Source organism: Acanthochromis polyacanthus, chromosome 1 (assembly GCF_021347895.1).
Source record: "Acanthochromis polyacanthus isolate Apoly-LR-REF ecotype Palm Island chromosome 1, KAUST_Apoly_ChrSc, whole genome shotgun sequence".
Taxonomy (NCBI): domain Eukaryota; kingdom Metazoa; phylum Chordata; class Actinopteri; family Pomacentridae; genus Acanthochromis; species Acanthochromis polyacanthus.
Window position 1 is genome coordinate 64,728,408 of NC_067113.1, and position 9,266 is coordinate 64,737,673.

The following is a 9,266-nucleotide window of genomic DNA, read 5'->3' on the forward strand; positions in this document are numbered from 1 at the left end:
GGCATTACTTCACATTTTGCCCAGTTTACTTTATAACCCGATAGATTGGAGAATGCCTTTATTCTATTCAGAAGTACAGGAAATTATTTTTGGGGGTCAGATAATAGAATTAAAATATCATCTGCAAAAATAAGCATTTTATTATTATGACCACCCATAAATATGCCTTTAATGTCATCGTCCTGTCTGATGGTCTGAGCCAGAGGTTCAAGTGCAATAATAAAAAGTAGGGGCAAAAGTGGGTCACCTTGTTTTGTCCCATGTTCTAGAGAAAATCCTGTGGCTCTCAACCCATTAGTTGTTACCATGGCTTTAGAGTTTTTATATATCATTTTGACGATTTGTTGAAATTTTGAGCCGAATCCGAATTTGGTTAGTGTGAAATACAAATAACTCCAAGAGACCCTGTCAAATGCCTTTTCGGCGTCTAATGATAAAGCAGCAACAGGGTCAGATGAGTCATGTGATTTCCAGACAAGGTGTAGAAGACGTCTCAGGCTATCAGAGGAGGTCCTGCCCTTAACGAACCCAACCTGGTCAGGGTGTATTATGCTAGCTATTACCTTATTTACTCTTAGTGCGAAAATCTTAGTGAAAAGCTTAGCGTCGCAGCATAAAAGACTAATGGGTCTGTAACTGCCACATTCTAATGGATCTTTTCCTTTTTTTTGGTATGAGTGTAATCAAGGATTCTGACATTGAGAAGGGGAGTTCCTGAGAAGCAATTGCACAGTTAAACACTTTTAAAATTTCAGGGCTGAGTTCAGATATGAATTTTTTATAAAATTCGTTTGGTATTCCATCTGTACCAGGGGTTTTCCCATTAGGAGTCATGTTGATAGTTTTCTTTATTTCCTCTAATGTTATGGGTTGTTCCAAGATTTCCATTTTATCTTCAGTAAGTTTTGGAAGTTTAAGTTGTTCGAAGAACTCATTTGCTTTATGTAGCTGTAATTCTCCTTCCTCAGTGTAAAGTTCTTTATAAAATTCTTGAAAAATTGAATTGATTTCTTTGTGATTTGTTATAATTTTGCCATTCTTATTTTTAATCGCACTGATTTGGTGAGCTGCTTGTTGTGCTTTTAGCTGGCTAGCAAGTAACTTGCTAGCTTTATCCCCAGATTCATACCATTTTTGTTTCATTTTGAAAAGAGAATATTCTACTTTTTTAGACAGGATCCTATTCAGCTCATATTTAACCTCCACCAGCCCGGTAAGCGCAGATGGAGTAGGATTAGCTCTATAGTCAAAAGACAAAAGAGCCCAGTCCATTAACATTCCAAGAACAAACCTTAATTAATGATGCCATAATTGCAGTATATTATGCCTTGATGAACCAGAAATATATTTCAGGTAAATATAAGTGCCTAGAGAAAAGCAAAAAAGACTGGCCTTAAATCCCTTGAACATGAACAAGAACATTTTCAAAACATCCCCCCATATACCCCCTCCCCACACCCCCCACCATCTCGAAACCACTGACCGTGTGGTAAGCATAGAGGACATCCGAGTCGGACGCTTGGCAATTATGAAATATATTGAATTAACGCCATCAAGGATAGGTGTATAAAACCCCCCAACAACTATTGTTAGTATATTAATTCAAGGTAAAGTCAGAGAGGAAAAAAAACGAAAAAAAACCGTATTAAGCACTCTTTTCAAAAATTTGGTCAACTAATCATGAAGTACAACAGTTGGAGAGTACCGTATTGTCATTGTTCATTCGCCGTTGTTCGGAGGTTGATAGTTGTTTACGCTCCTCTTCGCTGCAGCAGGGTCCTCAAACCGCTGGAGCACGCCGTCAATAGTGACCCAAAACACCGCTGGGTACTGTAAGGTGTATCGTAATCCTTTCCTCTTGCACAAGTGCCTGACTTCTGTGAACTTGCTCCGCTTGTCCTGTACTTCCTTGGTGAAGTCGGGGAAGAAGTCCACTTTTATACCATTCCAATGAAAGGTGCCAAGCTCTCTCGCTCGGAGACGAACTTTCTCTCGGTCGCCATATCTCAAAAATCTCACCAAAATGTGACGCGGAGCTGGACGGACCTGCCGATCACGCGGTCTTGCCATGGGCACTCTGTGGGCTCTCTCAATGACAATGTCATTCACCTCCACAGTGTCGGGAAACAGGCTGCGTAACACGTCCTTCACACAATCGGTCACTTTACCCTCCCGCTCAGTAGATTCTGGGATCCCTTTGATCCGCAGGTTATTCCGTCTACTGTAGTTTTCCAAATACTGCATGCGGGTTTCGAGTTGAACGACTCTGGCACTCAAATCAGTCGTGATGTTAGTGAGACTTGCCTGTCCATCTTCAAGGTTAGACACTCTTTCCTCCGCTTCACCGATTCTAGTTCCCAAGTTAGCCACGTCTGTTTTCAGCGAGTCCATGCTATCTTTAATGCTTGTCACGTCTGCCCCGACTCTCTGAATATTCTCCTGGTGTTCGCGATACATTCCTCTGATTTCATTCACAAACGCTGCATAATCTCCATGAAGCATTTCTTTCCTGCTTGAATACCTGTCTAGTTCAGCAGCATTGTCTTCAATCGAGGTTGTACTGCTAGCAGAAGTCTGGCTAGCTGTGTTAGCTTCGGCGTCATTGGGTTGAATGCTGTTAGCTTGCTCGTGGTTAGCATTATTAGCCCGCGACTGCGTTGAGGACAGCATTTGGTCAATTTTACGAGTTGTAGACATTGTGGAGCGCTTAGGTCTTCCTCTGGGTATGAGATCTGATTCTTACGGAGTTCTTTTCCATAGAATTATTGAAATAGGCTAAGTTTAATTAACTAATTTTGCCAAGAACGCCCCCGACTCATCAGCACGCTTCTGCTCCTCGCCGCATCACCCTCCGGACTCCGATTTTTATTTTTTTATTTTTTAATTTCTTGCCAAATTTGGGGATTAAAAAATCATTTAAGGGAAACTTTTAAGAAATTTTCTTTCTGAAGATTTTGCAATTTTTTATAAATTTTGGGATTTTTTTTTGCAGATTTTTTTTTCAGACAAGGCAACAATATTTTTTGGTGCTGTAAATGAAGACAACAGGAGGGTTAAGACACCTAAACTTGACAATCCTGGTAAAATATAGCTTAAAACTAGAGAAGCACTCGGAGAGCGCAGACCTCCGCCATGCCATCTGTTTGTCTGTCTGTTAACAGCATAACTCAAAAAGTCATGGACGGATTTCCACCAAATTTTTACAGGATGTCCGGAAGAGCAAAAGTAACAATCCATTAGATTTTGGAGGTGATCCGGATCACCGTCTGGATCCAGGATTTTTTTGAAGGTCGAAGGACAATTGAGAGATGGCCGCCAGCTAATTTTAAGATCTCAATATTCTACATATCATGTCTTATCAAATCTTATTTCAGGAACTCTTACTAAGCTTGTTCTATTGGCAGAATTTTTTCAAGGTAAAAAATTCTTCGAAATACGATTTTCTTTTCTTGTTTTGAGGGGGGCATTTTCACCAGTGTATAAGACAGGGCAAGCTCTGTGAACCCTAGCTTTATCTGGAGGATACAACTATACAGGAACAGCTAAACTTTATTTGGAGTCAAACTCAACATCAGTCAGACTCACCTGAACTGATGACAGGTGTATACTTAGTACTATTTCACATGAGACTGAATGTAATTGCAGACCTGCCAACCTGTACGCATTTTGCGTAGCAGGTACGCAATTTGACATCAAAATACGCTGGTAAGGTCCGCCTCATTAAACTACTCAAAAAGCTGCAGACATCTGTGAGTGCAATACTCATGCCTGACAACAGGATGCAGCAGTGTGGTGGTGCAATTTCAACCAATCATCATAGAGTAACGGAGAATAACGAGTCTGCCGAACACTTTCTTTCCCGCTCTCTCCTGTCCTCTGCCTCCCTTTGCCTCTCTCCCCGTTCCCTGTGCCCCCACCCGCAGCAGCTGGCGTTTTTTTCGGTAAAATGGTGTGTGTGTGTGTGTGTGTGTGTGTGTGTGTGTGTGTGTGTGTGTGTGTGTGTGTGCGCACACGCGTGAGTGTATGTGTGTGTCTTTTGGCAAATATGTACTGTTAATAACGTTACTTTCACGTTGACAATACGATGTCATATCAGGGAAATAAGCACCAAGAGTTTTTTTTCCTATCGACATGAGCGCGAGCTGTGTATGTGTGCGTGCGTGCGTGCTTGCGCGTGCGTGTTTGCGCGTGCGTGTGTGAGATTAAGTGGTACGCAAAATATTTCGCCAAGGTTGGCAGGTCTGTAATTGACTGACTACAAACACAGCTGTAGAGGCAGGGATATTCACACTTGTCACTGGGTGTAGTGGATCTGCATGGGTGTGTGTGTGTGTGTGTGTGGGTATGTGACTGTGGCTGAGTGATTGCTTCATATGGATCACCTGCACTTACCTGAGGTGTCTGTTTGCTGCAGAGAGGGAAAGGCAGGGTGCCACATTTCTGATGACCGCAATTAGTTGCAATTAAGTGTATGTTTTTATGAAAGCTTAGAATAAACAGTATTTTTGTAGTACGGTTTTATGTTTTCCTTTTACGAGCAAGCATGTCAGACAGAGCCCTGTTTTTTTACCTCTGTGACTCTTCTAGTTTTGATAGTCACTACAACAGCCATATTCTCTTTTTTTATGTGTGATTCATTTATGAATTTTCCAAGGTGCAATAAACAGAGTACCAGAAGCATACAAACACCTGATACGTAAATGGCCAACCAAACGTGACCATTAACAAAAGTGAACAGATTTAATAACAAAGAACTCAGGGGAAAAAACCCAAAACAAAACACAGCAAAAACACAACACAAGACACAAACCAACACAAACCTCAAGAGAAAAAAACAAAAAAACAAAACAAAACAAAAAATGTGCCAAACCAACACAAACACATGTGCTACTGAATGTGCACATGTGTATCAGAGTGTGGGTACAAAAAAAAAAAAAAAGGTCAATAAGATAAAATTACTGGCAGGAAGAGGATAGAAAAAAATGAAGCAACCTCAGATAGAGAACTAAATAAACAAATAAATAAGTTAAGGGACAACATCAGGAGTAAGAGTCCTAACATGGTCTAGGAAAGGGCACCAGACTTCTGAAAATTTGGCATCAGAGCCTCTGAGAGTATATTTGATTTTTTCCAGTTTCATGATAAAAAGGGCATCTTTTATCCATTGAGAATGAGTAGGTGGATGAGGGTCTTTCCAGCGCATCAATATGGCTCTTCTAGCCAGTAGCGTGAGAAAAACAAGTTCCACGAAATGCGGTGGCATAGAGTGGTCGCCAGGGAGAGTCCCAAACAGCGCCGTCAAAGGGGATCGCGTAACTATCGTGGATGAAATAACTGAAAGTGAGTCAAAGACTGAGTCCCAAAATATGGACAAGGCAGGACAAGTCAAGAACATGTGGGAAAGATTAGCTGAACCTTGGTTACATTTTGCACAGTTGGAGTCAGTACCTGGGAAGATTCGAGCAAGCCTATTCCGGGACCAGTGAACCCGGTGCACAACCTTGCATTGAAGAACACAATGTCTAGCACAAACAGATGAGGAATGAATACTCTTCAGAGCAGATTGCCATTGTTCCTCATTGATTTCTACACTAAGTTCTTCAGACCAGGCTGCCCGGAGGTGATCAGATGTTACAGAGACATTAGACAGTAACAGATTATATATTTTTGATATTGTATGCCTCTTAGAAGGCTGAATCTCCATCACAGCATCAATCATACTACTATTGGGGATCCTGGGAGAGCCAGGGAAGTGTCTGACTATAAAGTCTCTAGCCTGTAGATACCTGAAAAAATGAGTGTTGGGTAAATTAAACTTCAAAGATAATTGAGCAAATAAAGCCAAGGTGCCGTCAATAAAAAAGTCTTTCACGGAGACAAGTCCATGGCTCCTCCACAATACAAAGGTTCTATCAATAAGTGACGGAGGAAAAAGAGGATTCAAATCAAACGGTGAGTGAACCAAGATTCCCTGAAACTCCAAATGTCTCTTTACTTGTACCCAGATTTTTAGACAATTTTTAACTATAATATTATTAGAGTAGGATGTGACAGTTAATTTCAAGGGAAGACACAACAGAGAAAATAAAGAAGCAGAATCACATGAGGCCTCCTCCATTGGCAGCCAATTTGGCTTGTTATGATCAGTACTGCACCAAAACAGCATTGTGCGGATGTTTACTGACCAATAATAGAATAGAAAATTAGGCAAGGCTAGACCGCCACATTCTTTGTTTTTCTGTAGAAGGTTCTTTCACATTCTAGGAGGTTTTTTATTCCATATGAACTGTGAAATAGAACCATCAAGTAACTGAAAGAACCTTTTTGGGATAAACACCGGAATGCATTGAAAAATATATAAAAACTTGGGTAGCACATTCATGATGCAACTAATCCTTCCTGCCAGAGACAGAGGTAGCATGGACCAGCGTTGCATATCTAGAGTGAGTTGTTCAAGTAAAGGATCAAAATTGGTTTTATAAAGCTTTGAAAACTCCTTAGTTGTGCAGATTCCAAGATATTTAAAACTTTGCAAGGCAACTTTAAAAGGTAAACTAGTGAACGAGTAGGCTTCAGCAGCAGAGTTAACGGGGAAAATTTCACTCTTATTAAAATTGAGTTTATAGCCCGATATATGCCCGAACTCCTTTAGTAAGGACAGGACAAGTGGTATAGAGTTGTCCGGATCTGAGACAAACAGCAGAAGATCGTCCGCATACAAGGACACTTTATGAATTAAACCACCGTTTGAGATGCCGCACATACTGCTAGATCTAAGTGCTGCTGCCAGAGAGAGGGCAGCCCTGACGGGTACCACGGCCTAAAGGGAAATATTTAGAATGATCATTATTTGTACGAACACGTGCCAAGGGGGAAGAATATAGCAACTTAACCCAAGATATAAATGTGCAGCCAAAACCAAAGCGCTTTAAGGTATAAAATAGGTAAGGCCATTCTACCCGATCAAAAGCCTTTTCAGCATCCATCGAGAGGACCATTTCTGGGGTATTAGATGATGAGGGTGAATGCAGAATGTTCAATAAGCGCCTGATGTTGTGATACGAGTGTCTGGTTTTTATAAAGCCCGTCTGATCGGGGTTAATTATAGTCGACATTATGGGCTCTAGGCGCTTTGCCAGCATTTTTGCCATGATTTTGACGTCTGCACACAGCAGTGAAATGGGGCGGTAATTGCTGCACAAACGAGGGTCTTTATCTTTTTTAAGATGAATGAAATTGTGGCTTGTTGTAGAGTAAGTGGGAGGACCTCAGATTCAGAAGCCTCTTTGAACATACTGAGGAGGAGGGGCGACAGTTTATCAATAAAAACCTTATAAAATTCTGATGGAAAGCCATCAGGGCCAGGGCTCTTTTCACTCTGCATAGCCATCACTGCATTTTTAATTTCACTGGCAGTAAACGGCTTATCTAATTCAGAAGCAACGTCTGATTCGATGGTAGGGATTGTAAAGTGTTTAAAAAAAATTTCAAAGCAGCTTTCATCCGGTGACGTTTCAGATTTGTACAAAGAGGAATAGAAGTCCAAAAAATGCTCATTAATTTTTTGTGGGTCAATAGAAGGAGTATTACACACAGAAATTTCAGTGATGTGCTGAGCTGAGGTGGACTGACGAATCTGGTGGGCAAGGACTTTACTCGGCTTATCACCAAGCTCGTAGTAACTATATCTGGTCCTTGTTATAGATCGAACAGCTACATCAGTGGCCATAGAATCAAATTCAGACTTTTTTAGTAGTAGCTCTTTAGTCAAATCAGCTGAAGGAGATTCTGCACATCTTGTTTGTAATTCAGATACAGCATTGTAAAGAGCCTGGCTTTTTTGGTGGGCAGTCTTACTTTTATGGGCCGTGAAAGCTATTATCTCACCTCGCAGAAAGGCCTTACAAGCTTCCCAGATTGTGGCTGCAGTTACATCAGGCGTGACATTGGTGGAAATAAAAAAATCTATACATTCATTAATAAATTTGATAAAGTCTGTATCCTTGAGTAATAATGAATTAAGACGCCATGGAGACCGTACCAAGGGGCTGCCTGGGAATAAAATATCTAAAGTAGCAGGTGCGTGGTCGGATATTACTATGGGAGCATAGCTGCAGGAGCTAACTGACGGGAGCAGCTTATTATCAAGTAGAAAGAAGTCAATTCGTGAAAAAGTACAGTGTACAGGGGAAAAAAAAGAGAACTGTCTGGCATTGGGATTAAAATAGCGCCAAACATCTGAAATGCCGTACTGCTCCAGAAATAGCTGTATGACTTTTGCAGATTTGGACATAGGTTGTGGCTTGTTTGAAGAGCGATCAAGTAATGGATTGAGACAACAGTTAAAATCCCCACCGAAAATAAGTTGGCTACCGTTGAGATCAGGGAGTGAAAAAAACAGTTTTTTAAAAAAGTCCTCATTGTCCCAGTTTGGACCGTATACATTAACGAGAGTTACCTTATTACAACCAATTTTACCTAAGACTATAACATAACGCCCGCTGGGATCAGATATCACATCATTTACTGAAAGTGGAACATTTTTGTGGACAAGAATAGCTACACCCCGCACCTTGCTGTTAAATGATGAGTGATAGGTTTGTCCCACCCAATTAAACCGGAGTTTGAGGTGATCTGAGGATTTTAAATGAGTTTCTTGAATGAATGCAATTCTAGTGTTCAGCTGCTTTAAATGACTAATTACTTTTTTCCGTTTGATGGGAGAATTCAATCCCTTTACATTCCAGCTGACAAATCGTAATGCACCAGCTGGTGTTGAGAAAGCATTAGACCTTATCATACGTGTTTATAGTGAAAGCATTGACCCCATGTAAGAAATATAAACTGTAGCACATATGCATAAAAAAAGGGGGTGGCACACATTAAAAAAAGATGAAAAAACAATAAGAAGACAACAAGAAAGACAAAAATATGGCATAGGATAAACAAACAAAACATGACAAGACTGTAAGCAAAACAACTGCTGCAAAAGGCAACAACCACCTCTCTGATACCTAATCAGCACTTTGCAAAACTTCCTTTCCATAACTCCCTGCAACCGCATAAGGGCAAGTAAACACTACTGAACTCAATTAAGCATTCTTGTCATAACCTCATATACAACAAACAATAACACGTCTTATTACCACATAGTATGAAGGCTTCAAACTAAGTCTCCCTGTGACCCGTATCAACTGGCAGGTTGAGGGAGGAAAAAATCACGATTGTCATGTATTATATATTGAAAACAGGCACTATGAACAAGA